This window comes from Ptiloglossa arizonensis, chromosome 2, assembly GCF_051014685.1.
Source record: "Ptiloglossa arizonensis isolate GNS036 chromosome 2, iyPtiAriz1_principal, whole genome shotgun sequence".
Classification (NCBI taxonomy): domain Eukaryota; kingdom Metazoa; phylum Arthropoda; class Insecta; order Hymenoptera; family Colletidae; genus Ptiloglossa; species Ptiloglossa arizonensis.
Window position 1 is genome coordinate 32,223,660 of NC_135049.1, and position 14,331 is coordinate 32,237,990.

Sequence of the window (14,331 nt, forward strand, 5' to 3'; positions counted from 1 at the left end):
TTAACAGCTTCACACGCGCTTCTCCGTTCTCGATTCGTGCGTCGAGCGAACCTAGCGCGTAACAACGCTTCTTCGAAGTCTTAGTTCTCTTTCGATAGATCTCGAATCGGTTTCGTTCGAGAGAGAGCATCCATCGAGATCGCGTGACCGTCCAACTCGCGACGTAAATTATTTACGAATTACGACTCGGTACGCGGTGTCGGCGGTTACGAGCGCGGATGGACGAAACGCACGAACGAATCGAGGAGACGCGTTCTCGAAGAGCAATGTCGGTCATTGTAGCGCGTAATGTCCCTGTTGCTCTCGCGGGGCGAGCGGAACTCTCGGCGCGCCGCGGCCAAACTTTCCGTACGTTTCGACGACCGACGAGTTAATATTCCCGGTCGATCGAGTCGGAAACTTGTTCCGGAATCGCATTTATGAACTCGATTCGCCGAAGCGATTGGAAAATTGGATCCGACACAAAGGCGCGGTAAGGGGAATAACCAGGTTCCCCGGTCGAAAAGTGGGGACATTTTTGGGATCGATCGACCCTTTTCTTTCAATTTGTCGAACGTTCGGGCGTAATTTGAAAAATCGATTCGAAATAAAAAAAAAACAAATGTCGTCGTCGAAGAGGAATTTTCGATTCTCTTCGTTCCCACACGGTATCTACCCCCCTCGAAGACAACGAGAGTCGGATCGTGCGAACGCGGGAATACTTTTTCCGTTCGCGCACTCTCGAAGCGTGACGTGACAACAATCGTGCAAGAAAATTCGAGTTACGACGGTAGACTCGACGAAACTACGACATTATCGTAAATTGCACGTATCCTGCGAACACGGTCACGACAATTGCACCGCGCGTTAACGACGCGGAGACAAGAATGTGTCGCGGTCCCTGTAGTAAAGTCGCAACCGATAGTAGACCGCTATCTCGCGCGGCGCGTTGGCAGGAAGAAATCAAGACACGGCGACGCGTCGCCGGAAACGCGGCGCGCACGATGCAAAAGAGTTAAATTTAGAAGAACATAGGGGAATAAATTGGCGTTGATTGGCCGGTGTGCGCGTAATGTCTCATCGTTCGATCGTAATGCGCTCCTATGAAAGGAAAAGTAATCGCGAACGCGCTACGTGCCCGAATGCGCCTCGCCTTCCGCTTCGAGCTTCTTCCGTTGGACGATTCCGAAGGCTCGCGAACACGAACGCGCGAACCGACCACGAAACGGCCGTTACCTGTTTCTTCGATCGAAACTTTCCCCGTAAAACCGTTACGCGCGGAAAACCGTGCAACGATGTTAAAGAACGACGAACAAGTAGCCAAGATCGCGGGATCGCTCCATCGAACGAATAACAAAATCTTCCTCGAACCGTCGACGATTCTCCTTTTCGAAAAATGAAAATTTTACTCGTACGTACTCGTCCGCGACGTTTGACGATCGGTCGAATTTCGATCGTTCGGATCGAGACGAGAACGAATCGCGAATAATCACCGATCGAACGAAGAGACTCGGATCGTCCGCGGGGTACAGGACTCGGCCAAAGGAGAGTTTCTTTTCCCGACGAACTCGGACGCTAAGGACCTTCCGCTGCGCCGACATTGCCGGGCGATAAAATTTTAAACAGCTTTCCAATAATGAAAGACTCTACGATGAGAACGCCAAGGGCAGGCAACCAGCGTTCACTTTTAATGAAAAGCAATTTAAGAGGCGGATCGATTCATCGACGAATCGAATAATCAACGAGTCGTGCGCCGGTGTTGTCGCGTGTCGGATCCTATTACGCGTAACCAACGTTTTCTGCAACTTACCGACGAAGAAGCGATGACGTCGTCGATCGAACGCTGCTCCTTACAGCTGGAACACGAAAAAGAGACAAACGGCTATTAGATACTGCTCGATACGCGAACGATCGTTCGAAATTGTCGTCGTTTCTCCCAACGAAACCGTTCGAGACGCGCACCGTTGCGAACGACTCGATCGAACGAATCTCGCCCGCGGATGGATTTACGCCAGACGATCGTCAACGGGGAATAACGATTGCATCGAAGAACGCGAGAATCAACGAAGAATTCGAACGATCGATGTCGAACCTTGAATATCGATCGGCTCGGCGCTAACTCGTTCCGCGCGATATTGCGTCGGAAGTTTTCCAAACCGCGATCGAACAACGATCAAGACCGACACTGGGAATTGAATTTACCTCGTTCGCGAACCTGATCGATTATGCATCACCGAGAACACGTGATCTCGAACGATCGACCAGATTTTACCGAGCGCTCGGTCTCCGTTAATGGTTTCTTCGACGCGTCGATTTACCTCGATCGAAAAGTTTACAAACCATGAACGGACACCCGTTCGAACGATTAAGGCCCTTAACCGTGATAATTTTATAACTCGACATCGAATCTGCGTACATAATTGATCGACCCTCGACGCACGAGCGTACGAGGGGAAAGGAAGAGGCTTTTATGCACCGATATCGAGCCACACGCGCGCCCTCTCTTTCTCTCTCTCTGTCCATCCATCTCTCCGTAACCGTTGTACGAAACCACGGGCTGCAGGATATACGGTATAATGTACCGGATATGAACTGGATAATGCCAGAGGTGAAGTACGTTTGCCGCGAAGGCAGACAAAACAACGCTAAAATATCAGTGGTGGTCGGAAATACGGCTATCTGCGACGGATGCATCATCCCCTACGTGTAGCGATGGCAGCGACCCAATAACGCACTCGTTATTACCGATAGACGTCGATTCGCGAACGTTGCGTCGAACGATCGAACGAACAACGAGACGAGTCCTCGATAATCGATAGGACAAGACGCACTCCTCGTTCGCGATACAATTTCAACCTGCTCAGCGATTTCAATTGCTAAAACCGAACGACTAACTTTCCAAATGCCCCGACTTCGAAGAGTTTGAGAATTGCGATGCGATCGATGCGGTTATCGAAAAATGTAAGCGAGACGTATACGCGAGCATCGTATCGGTTCATACAAGAGATTCTTGAACACGGCTCGAACCCATCGCTACCTGAGAACGTACTGCAAACGAATTGCGCAAATAACATACATTTTACGTCCCGTGTGCCATCCTCCTGTCACGCATCGGTGTCTCTTATTAATTAGTTATTACTCTTTCAACAGTCCCGTGCTAAAGTATCGGTGTACACGAGGGTCGTATAGCAACTTGCTATCGAAACGACGCGACTTTGTAATAAATTTCATCGCGACAGCCGGTAATTAATTTTATTATCGCGTGCATATTTCTACACGGAGGATCCGCGTTACGTCGACGGTCTCTGTTCCGCTTGAAATTTCCCTCGCTTTGTAAACGTTTGCAGCCGGAAAACTACCGGCCGAGATATCACGGACAACCGCGAAAAGTTGGAGAACCGCGTCTCCTCGAAATTAACGCGCAACGCGCGAACACGATCGATCATCGTGTTCGAAAATGCTCGGGTGCGTTCTTCGAAAATATTTTCGAAAGAACGACAACCAAAGAACCGAAAACTGTAACAACGTCTTGCGCGATCGACGACTCCTTTGCCGCGAATCAACGAAATTTCGACCGTCACCGGTTCTATCAGGATCGAGCAATTTTCCAGGGAAAATAGCTCGGCTGTGCGCAAAATTGAATTTGCGTAGACGAGTCCCGGTCGGGCGAGCGGGTGAAAAATCTACCGTATAATACGCGAAAGTTGAATGCGTTCTACGTACAGCGGCAAAAGCGATTTCACGGTGGCCCGAATTTGGAGCAAGTCCAAGTCGAAAATCGATCGACCTTTAAACCAATCGAGTATACGCTTACCTCTTCTGTGTCGGACAATAAAAGGAACAAAGTACCGAGCCGATATCGGGAATCGTTTCGATACAAATCTGTCCTTGGCAAAGGAGAGAAATATTTCTAGCCGTGATCCGCGCGTACGGAAACTCGAACGAGAAATCGTAATCGTTCGTCCTTCGAGGATCGAATTTATACGATACGTTCGGTGATCCGGCCAATTGTTTCATCCGAACGCGATTTACCGCGCTGCGCGCGCGGATACTCGCGATTCGAACGTCGAAATACGAAACAGTTGTCCTGGAGAGATTAAACTCTACCGCTGAGCGAATGTTTCGTTGTCGCGTCTAAAATAAACAGAATTTACGACTTATTTCGCTAGCCAGTATTCGCAACGAGCAAATATTTTGTTTCGGTGGAAAAATTTCCGCGATATTTCGCGTCTCGCTTCGAGGGATAAACGTTGAACGGGAATTGATCGACGAAGCTTTGCCGTCTGGGAACACGTGGCCACGACGACCGAACGTTGCCGACACGCGGATATATAGGTTACGGCGATCAACACGCCGGACAACGGGTAATTCGAATCGATGAAAGCCCCGTTAACCGACCTGTAAAAGTTAATTATAATCGATCGAACCGAATTAATCCGAATCGAATGGAAACCGCGCGAAGAAAAGTGACCGACCGGTCGACCGACCAAAGAGAACCCAAAGAGACTAATGACGAGTCGGGCGAAAGGCTTCGTGGCTCGGTGGATTAATTCTCAACCCCTAAAGCTTCCGTCGACCCATACCCGTTCCCCCTTTCTTTCCATTCGTTTCGCTCGCGTCGAGTCGTTCGCCGGGACGTTACGAGATCGAGTACGCGAAATAATACAAACGGTCGCGACATCGCCGCGCCGATTCGAACCGACGAAACCGCGTCCACCGTTTTTGCGCTCTCCGATGTATCGAAAACCGTATCTCCGAAACGCGTGCGCGTGTACGCGTTCGTCTACGAAACGGTTGAATCGCTCGGAAACCGGTACAGAGACGCGGAATGTTTAACAAAACCGTGCAAATGAAATTGAAAGAGTTCTCGAAGCACGTTCCGCTTCCTGTACAGTGAGCGCAAAAAGAACGAGATACTCGCGACGGAAGATAACAAAAAAAAAAATGAAGGAAGAAAGGAGAGAGAGAGAGAGAGAAAAAAGAAGCGCTCGCAGATACGCGAACGAAAGCTCGCTGTCGGATGAATTCGTGTCCTCGAATAAAAAGACGGGGCCGCCCTCGAACGTTTAAACGAGCGCAGACGTAACAGAGCTAAATGAAAACGCATTTTGTCACGCGCGTCTCGAATGGCACGAGGAGCGAGTTAGAATAATATCGAGGTTAATTAGCTTCGAACAAAAATGGACTCGTTCCGGTCGAAGTGTGCGTATCGACGTATCGAGTGGAGACGGATTAAATTAGAAATAGTGACGCGATTGGCACATCTGTGAAAATATTGTCCGGCGCACGGGCTTGGAAATTAAACCCAATTGTTTTCATCGACGTTCGCCTTTTCCTCGGTCGCTTCGTCCGCGCGACGGAACGCCGAGACGCGCATCGTACCTATCGTCCGCGAGCGTACGCGAGCGGGAAGCGTTCGAGTCGACAACGAGATCGGATATCGCGCGAGATATTTCCCCGCAAATAGAAAATTAACGGTGTACCGACAATCTTCGCCGTATCGAAACCACTCGGACGATTGTAAATCAACCCATTATTATGTGCCATTTGATAATGAGAGGACTGCGTTTGTCTACGGGCAGCGAGACTAATGGAAAAACCTGTTACGAGTCGACACGAACGACTGTGACTAATTCCGACCATTACCCGACGAACTTGGTCAATTGCGAGTAAACCGCGCTCCAACTGCGCGCGTCTAACGAGAATTAATACGCGCCGTGATTCGGTTAATGCGTTACCATTTTTCCAGAATTATTCCTCGAATTTCATCGCGGAACACGCCCGATATTATTTTTCGCCTCGTTTGTTCTCCCGCTGCTCGTACAATTCTGCAACGAATTTCCAATTTTTTAATAAACAAACAGACGGTTTTTACGTTGCAACGACCGCGTTCCGTTTTCGGTAAACCGTGAATCGAACGAGCATCCAATTCGTATAAAACGCGCAAACGTTTCCGCCGTGCTTGTTTACCCGGATCGATCCAACTACGGCTATTTGTTCGCGTATACTCGAGATTCTCGTAAAACGCGCAACAGATCGAAGAAAATTTCCAACGGTCTTTGCGCCCGGATGGCATCGACGAGATCGTAACCGAGCGGAGAAGGTCGTCCGAGCATCGATCGCTCGTTCCCGCGTTACAACGTCGGGTCCTTGCGCAACGTTCCACGATGCGAATCGTAACGAAAAGAAGGGAAGAAACAAACGAAAAGGGAAATACATAGAACGCGCGCGAACAAACGCCACGGAGCCGACGATCGGTTCGAATTTCGTTTGTTTCGCGGAATCGGCGGACCGTCGCTTCGACGAATCGAACGAACGTCGAAGTTGAACGATCTCGCGCCCGCGTTCAATTGCCAGGCCTCTCGTGAAAATAGTTCCGAACAAGAGTCCCGTAATTTCAAAGGAAATTCGAGACTGTTCTTTCAGTGGCTCCGATGTAGCTCAATTCGCAACACAAAAGGCTTTTACGCCGCGAGTTGCGCGATACGTACTACCTACGCACTTTGCCATTGAACGCGCGCTACGAATTTTTTATCGCGAAACGTCGACAAAGAAATATATATATATGTATATACGAATCCGAGGAAATTTCTTTTTTCTTCACTTTCCAAGAATTACGAACAACCCTCGAATCGCGTCCGTAACTTTTCTTTCCATTAGCTGCACTTTTCTACCGAGACTCGTGCGTCACAACCGCTAGAAGACGTCAAGGAAATTCGTTCGAGCGTAGATAATTTACTTATTCAACGGTGATAATAAACCAACAACGGTACGCAATTTGACCATTAAGACGAATGAACGTAGATGTTGAGAACGTTCTTGGACATTCGCGATGCGCTTGGCAGCCATTGGTCGAGCTCGAGTACCGTTTCGGGCACGGACCAGGACCGCGGCGATCTTTATCGAATAATTGGGAAAAATTCGCGAAATATCCTCGTGGATCGCCAACCGCGCGAGTACACGCCGACGCTCGTTCTCGAGCGAAATCTGTGTTCCGCGTACCGAACAGGCTCGTATATTTCGACCAATATCGGCACTGCGACAAATCGTAAACAAACGGCGCATATCCCGCTGTTCGCGCGACAATGTTTCCGCGATAATAAAAAAAGAAGGGAAACAATACGTAAGATGAACTCTCCGGCTACCGAGACGCGTTATCGCGCAGCGTACGAATACCGAGCATCGAGCATCGAGCATCGAGCATCGAGCGGTACACACGTTCATCGATGTCGTCGTACCAGTGACATTTCTCGGGGGCGTGACAATTTACGACACTTCGACCTGCTGTCACCCGAGTTAATGCGACAAGTCAATGACAACGTTACAATCTGTCGAGCTACTCCAACAGCCAGCAGCTTTGCCCGGCTGGCGATAAACTTACGTATCCACCAATTAGACCGATCCGACGCGCGAATCTCTCCTGGAAATAACCGTAACCTCGATAAGGTCTTCTCGTCGCCCGTAAATATTTCGGGGTCGATTCATGCCCGCGCGGACTGGATCCTCGCGCGGGCCGATCCGCTCGGGAGGCCGTGCGCGATCACGTTTACTCGCCTCTTTATTTTTCTGCCTAGAAAGCAGAAGCAACCGATTCGTAGAACGATGTTAATTCGAACGCACCGTCTAATTAAATTCTTAGAAACCCTACGTCCAACTTGGACGAACGGGTGCAACGTGTAATTCTCGTGCAGCGACGAAGGCTCCGAGCACAATTTTTTTATCGTCCGATCGAACGGAGAGACGCAACGATGTCTCGGATGAAAAAAAAACCAACCGTCCCCCTGTTTCGTACGCAAACCGTGGTCGTTCTTGGAACACGATTCGCCTCGCGCGACGTTGTAATCGTTCGGCGCGCAACGTTTGCGAGCGCGTTTGTTTATAAATAAAGTCACGGCGAGAACGAGCTCCGTTACGAGAGAAAGCGAAACTCTTACGTCGCTTCGTGCGCGTCGACGCAATACCGCGAAAGAATCGGCGATGAAGCGTAACAGAACGAACGGAACTCGCCGGTTCGTTCGAAGGCAGGTGTTTATCGAACGAGAAGAGAGAGAGAGAGAGAGAGAGAGAGAGAGAGAGAGAGAGAGAGAGAAAAGAAAAGAATCGACGTACGCGGAGGTAAGTCCGGTTCCCCTTAAATCGGGTAGTCCCGAGCTGGTTGTTACGCAACACGCTCACCTTTTTCCACTTTCCCTTCGGTCTTTCCGTCAACGAGTAGAAGACGCGGAGTCGATCGTTCGATCTTCCGTGCTCGCCCACGTGCTGGATACTTGGCCTCCCCTCTTTCTCGCTTTCTTTCCTCTCATTCCATCTTCGAGCGTGGAACAAAGGTCGCGCGAAAGCGGCAACCTTGGCCTTTGACGTTTCAACCGGGACCTGTTCGAGTCGAGACGTGCGTGCGTGCGTTTGTTCGTGCGCTCGTTCGTTCGTACGTTCGTACGTTCGTTCGTTCGTTCGTTCGTTCGTTCGTTCGTTCGTTCGTTCGTTCGTTCGTTCGTTCGTTCGTTCGTTGGTCGTGCGTGCGTGCGTGCGTGCGTGCGTACCTGCGTGCGTACCTGGGTGCGTCGGTCCGTCCGCGAGAAACGTACGACGTGTTTCTTTCCTGCCTCCTCTTTCTCGGAGGGCGACGAGAGGATCGGCAGCCCTTCCAAGCGGCCGTACGAGTGTTTCCTGACACCGATCCAGTAACTGACCTTCTCAACGCAACCGGTTTTCGCATGCACGTCTGGCCCTCCCCTGTTGTCCCGCCAACTCGTGACCATTCACTCGACGTTCACCGCACCGTCGTTGCATGTTGCATTCTCCGATTCGATCCGAACCGATCCGATCCGATCCGATCCGATCCGATCCGATCCGATCCGATCCGATTCACGTTTGGCAAGCCCGTTGTTCCGCGCCCGTTTCGTCCTCGAGGTCGATCGGGAGGACGCGGACTAGTCCCGAGAGGAGCTCTCGAAGCGCCACGAGCTTTCGTTCGGAAGACGAACGAGAGACCGGATAGGTAAACGAAGCGCGCGGCGTCTCGGCGAAGACTGGCGAGGTGACCGGCCGTGAGTCGACGCGAGCGTCGACGTCGACCCGGAGCGCTCGCGAGTCAATGACGGGAGGCGTGATTGGCCGAGGCGCGAGCACCGTCTCTCGACATTGGTCGTCGCCTACTGCCGCGGAGTCGATAGGCTTTTTAATTGAACGATAACGCGGCCCGCGAGAAACGAGTGGAGAAGCTGCCGGGTAAATTCGTGCCTTCGACGCGAACCAACGTTGGAAAGAGGCATCGATTCGACCGCGAATCGCGTTAATCTTAATTGGCCAACGTTGGCGGGTACTCGTCGTCCGTCGGCTCTCGTTCGCGATAACGCGTACGAATCGCGGCCAGTCGGGACGTTTGCTTTTTCCCGTGCAATCTACTCTCGTGCCGGCGCACGGTTTCGCGTAAAAAGAATAAAAAAGGAGGAGGAGAGCGCGGAGGATGCGACCGCGGAAGCCGGTGCGGGTCGCTCGGACTTTTGGATTTTTGGTCGCGGAAACGAAATTAAAGTCCGTGCGAACGCAGGATACCGAGACCCACGATATCTTCGGTCTGGTGAATTTCACTGCATTTCCTGTACAATATTCAAATGAGAAAGGTAGCGGAATGAAAAAAACCAGCAGCCTGTCCCAAACGTGAATTTCGATAAGGATCGCCGTATCCGGTCGAATCGGAACGGATGCAGCTCGATCGGCCTATTGACCCAAACACCGCGCGGAGCGCATTTTTACGAGGAAGGTTCAACGGAGATTCGAACCGCTCCGTCTTGGCGCGCGGACGCAACGACGCGAGCCGCGGAATACACGTTCTCTCTCTCTAGAGGTTTCGTAAGCGAACTCGCGACACGAGAACGTGGCAGCCACCGGTTACTATAGCTGCGTGCACGTACGAGTCTCAACTTCCTAACTCGTTGACGCGCAACCGACCGCAAACTAACGTCGAACATACGGGTTACTCGGTACACGGGTCGCGAGCGTTTCCCGTTCGCCCGTGCGACCGAGGGTATTTATAGAATTTACCAGTTCCGTCTCCATATTTTCCCGCGGATCGAGCAAGGGGACTCGGTCAACGGTATCGATGCCACTCGGTGACCCGAACGCGGGCTTTGCACTCGCGACAAAGTGTCTCGCGCGACCATCGAAAATTGGGACGGTCGATCATCGATACCCGAAACGAGAAAAGTCTTCCAGCCGCTGTATCCGTTCGTTTCGAACGAGTTCCGCGCGTTCTTCTTCCGCTGGAACGACGCGGCGCTCGCGTTCGCCGCGATTCCATCGAACGAAGCTCCCGTATCCGCGAGGAATCTCTCGAAAGGGTGCCGGATACTTTTTCCCAGGGTGGCGCGTATCGAGTCTCGTCTCGTCGTTTCTTCTACGCGCAATTACGTTTCTGTTCCAATGAACGCGGCTAAACGCTCGCTGTTATCTCCGGTTTCGCGGGAATCCCTGGTAACGGACGGTGATTCTCACGGTGGTGTCAAGGTGTGCAGCTTGATTCGCGAATGGGAAGGTGCGCGCGCACGTTGCGTTATGCGCGACCGGGGTGTTAAGTACGAAAAGGAAAGACAGAGGAAGCTCTCGCCGACGCGGCCCGTGAGACGCGACGGAGAGGGCGTCTCTCGCTCGGCTTCCCGAAAGACAATGGAATCCAACCTCCCCCGTCGCTTCGAATCGAGCCGAGACCCACCGGGGTTACTTCCGTACGCGTTTAACCTTACGGAATTTTCATTCACCGTAACTTCTACAACGACCGCTAGACACACGCTAGGCGGACGTAATTGGTTAACGTACCGACGTGTCCTCGTTCTCTCGATAACGTCGAAACGAACTCGCACGGAATATTCCGTTCACCCGAACACCCTCGAATATTATCCCGACGCTGGGAACCGAAACCAATCGAGGTTCGAGCGACGATCCTCGGAGATTTCTTCTCCCTCGATCGCGGATTCGAGCGCGCTTCGATTCCCTCGTAAACCGTCCCGCTGCTACGGAAATATTTAAACCGAGCGTCGAGTTAACGCGAGATCCCCTCGCCGGTGAAACGTAACGTGAATGTTCCCGGTGTCGATCGAGCAAGTCCGCGACACGTACTCCCGCCTTTAGAAATTTCCCTCCGGATAATAAGAAGCGAATTAATCCGATCTCTGACGTCGAATTGCTCGCGAATCGTTGGTCGTAGGAAAGATGGAAAAACGGTAACGTATCGAACGAAGGCGCACGGTATCGAAAGGGGGTTACAGGCTGCGCGACGATCGGGTTTTTCCTATCGGGATCTCGGAGATCTACTCGCGTAAAACGTTCCGTCGATCCGTGTAACACGGGCTTTAAATTCGGGCCGACGACCTACCGACCGACCGTGGAAAGCGCGCGGAAGGCACCCACCGTTCGAGCTCTCCGTGCAAAAACTGATAAGGAAAATATATATTCCCACTTGACTCGGCTTCTATACCCTTTTTCACTCCCTTAAGCTTCCGAGCGCTGACGAGGTATCTTGGATACTGGCCAATTTACACCCCGGTCTTCTTTCGGACGGTCGGATAAGAACGGAATTGAAATAATCTCTATTCCCGCTGCGGAACGCGACCTTTCGAAACACGAACGATTCAACGTCTTTGGGAAAGAAGCCCCGCCGTCTCGACCATCGGACGAGTTTTGTTCATTCCGGAATCATTTCCATTCCATTTGGCTCTCTCTCTCTCTCGGTTCTTACCCATTCCGCATACGAATCGCGGGAACGTACGGCGCGGATCTAATATTTCTACGGCGTATTCCGTTGGTGCGATCGGATCGAAATACAAAGCGGCGCGTTGCTCGTGAAATCCGTTTACAAAAGAAGCCGCCGAGCGCGTTCCTTCCCGTTCGAGAATCGAGAATCGAGTATCGAGAATCAGAGGCGGTTCTAATTACCGACCATTGCTTCCCCTTCCCCGTTACCGCGAAACGCATTCGCGGAAGGAAACGGTCAAGCGTATCTCTTAATTAATTGCACGCCACCCGCACTTATCGGGAAGCCCGAGCCCGGGGAAACGTTATTTGCTCCGCAATAATGCTTTTACGCCAAATTAGAGCGCTTTAAACCGCTTTCGTTAACGACTCCGGATAACCGTTAATCGTTCCGTAACGACGACACGAGTCGGCGATTCCATTCGGTCCACGGTCCCGTGGACTTTCAAAGGGAAACGTAACGATTCGTCCGTTAAGACGACCACGCGTTTCGAACGCGAACGAAAAGAGAACCGAGATCGGTCCCGTCGACAAGTAAAAACGATCCGCGTTAACCGCGAGGACGAATTCTTTTTCCAAGCGCGTTCGACGAAAAAGTCCCACGAGTTACCGAAACGTACGGAAAACGGGAAACATCCTCGGAGTTTTTCGAGCGGAGAACTCTCCCGTGCGCGGATCCCTTCGCGCGTTTTTCTTCCCTTTCTTGCATCGTTACGTGGAAACAAACGAGACGGTCGCGGTGGCGTTCGACGCTCCGAAATAACGTTTACTCGCGCGCGGGACGGTAAGTACGTGTCGGAGACATCGTGCCGCGAAATAAGCTCGGGGATCGAACCGGAACGTTGCACCGTGCAAGTAGATACACACCGTTGCGAGAAGTACACGCGTACAGCGCGTACCGCGCGTATCGGGAGTACGCGAGGCGTATTTAGTGCCCGAAAATAGCGCCACTTGCCGAGAGCGTGTACCGCTATTGTGTACCTAAAATCAACGATTATGGCTGTACCGGGGGCTGGTCGGCGTTTACCGCAAACGCGGAAGTACCAGGAATAAGCTCCGGAATCAACGATTGGCCGACATTACGGCTACTGGCGCGTACCTGTGTTCATAATTTACATCGCGCCGCGCCAGCTGGCTGTAACAGACCCATTAACGCGAGAAGAACCGGAGTCCTCCTCGCGCGTTTCTTTCCCTCTTTCGTAATTACTCGACGGATTTTGTACACCCGGTGAAACACGGATCGGTATTGTTTCGCGGCGCGATTCGTTCGCGAACGATCGATAGCGTTCGCGATACGGTCGCAGGCGCGATCGTTAAACGAGGAAGGAAAGGAGCGGAGGGACGAGGAGGGCCACTCGATACGGTTATTCGCGATAACCCGTTACGACGCGAGTCTAGAAATTGCTTCTCGACCGTGTACCTTCCGACGCGCGATTTATACGCATCGAACTTTCCCCGTAACCAATATCGTCGGTGCATCCGTCTTATTTTTCGTGCCGCGCGCGCGAGCTCGCGAACGATATGCAATTTGCGCACACCGAAACGGAGAGTCGAGGAAACTTGGCGCGCACCGCTTTCCGCCTCCCGTGTCGAATTTCGAGCCGAGAAAACTGCAACGCGATACGACCGAGTATACACTCGCCGCGTATTCGCGCGTTACTCCAATTGCACCGCGATTTCGGGGTCGCGCCGAACACCGACAAAGCCCCACGTATTTAACGCCGGACCGATTTCGATTCAACACGGTTTATAAAGGGACGTAAAATTACGCGCGCGCGCCCGCGCTTTCACGTCCGGATACCGTTCCATTCGTCCTGTCCGAAAATTCGACGTCGTTCTTGTTCCGGTTTGTTTAACCCGCGAACAACGTACAAACGCGCGGGCACGGAAAATACCCGCTCGAATACTCCGTCGCTCGTCGGTAACGTTCCTTTGTTCCCGAGCGAAAGAAAATTTTTTATTTCCCTCGTACAATTTTCGAAATTGTATCGCCGCGTGACAAACGAAACGGAGAGAAATTTTGTCGCGGCGCGCACGAACGATCTTCCTTCTCTCTCTTGGAAAAACCGTTCGATCGAAAACCCGTGTTTTCCCGTTGTATGGAAACGTTGGCGTAGATTCGTTACGGTACAAGTACGATTCGTACCGCAAAGGACGAACCGTAATTGCCGATGCGCGTAAAAGTATCGCTCGCGGAGAGAAGAAGTTGCGCGCCAAAAATAGCGATCGCGACAAAGAACGCGAGTCCTCGAGAGGCGCGGCGAAACCACCGTGAATACGCAACGAGGATCGAAAAGGACGTATTCGGGATTACGAGTCATCGAGGATTCGCGAAATTGCGCGATATCCCTCCGAGATTACGTTTCGAGTTGCGGTTCTCTTGCGCTCTCGATCCCCAAGAACGGCCCGAGTATCCCGGTAACGACTCTTCCGTATTTGGCTTCGTCGCCGTTATTTCGGAACGTAGGAATCCTTTTGTTAGCCGTGCAACGCCGAGTATACCGGCCAGGAGATTTTCCACGACTCCTTGTTAGACCGTAGCGATATCGTTATCCGCGTCCTCGCGCGTCTAAAAATAAAACATCACCGAACGATTTCGAACAT

The 14,331-nt window shown here is 51.8% G+C and overlaps 1 protein-coding gene across 3 annotated transcripts in view; it reads right to left on the bottom strand.

Moving 5' to 3' along the window:
• The window catches only part of LOC143143600 (beta-1,4-N-acetylgalactosaminyltransferase bre-4), a 63,814-nt gene that overhangs the window by 41,922 nt on the left and 7,561 nt on the right, over nt 1-14,331 (bottom strand). Inside the window, exons 1-2 of one of the 3 annotated variants that reach the window (XM_076305014.1) lie at nt 8,155-8,811; nt 1,790-1,835 (exon numbers count right to left, since the gene is read on the bottom strand). The gene's annotated coding sequence lies outside the window, so the exon portion shown is untranslated. Of the gene's footprint in view, nt 1-1,789; nt 1,836-8,154; nt 8,812-14,331 lie in introns of those variants that run through there. The other 2 variants (XM_076305016.1, XM_076305015.1) reach the window with 2 other exon arrangements.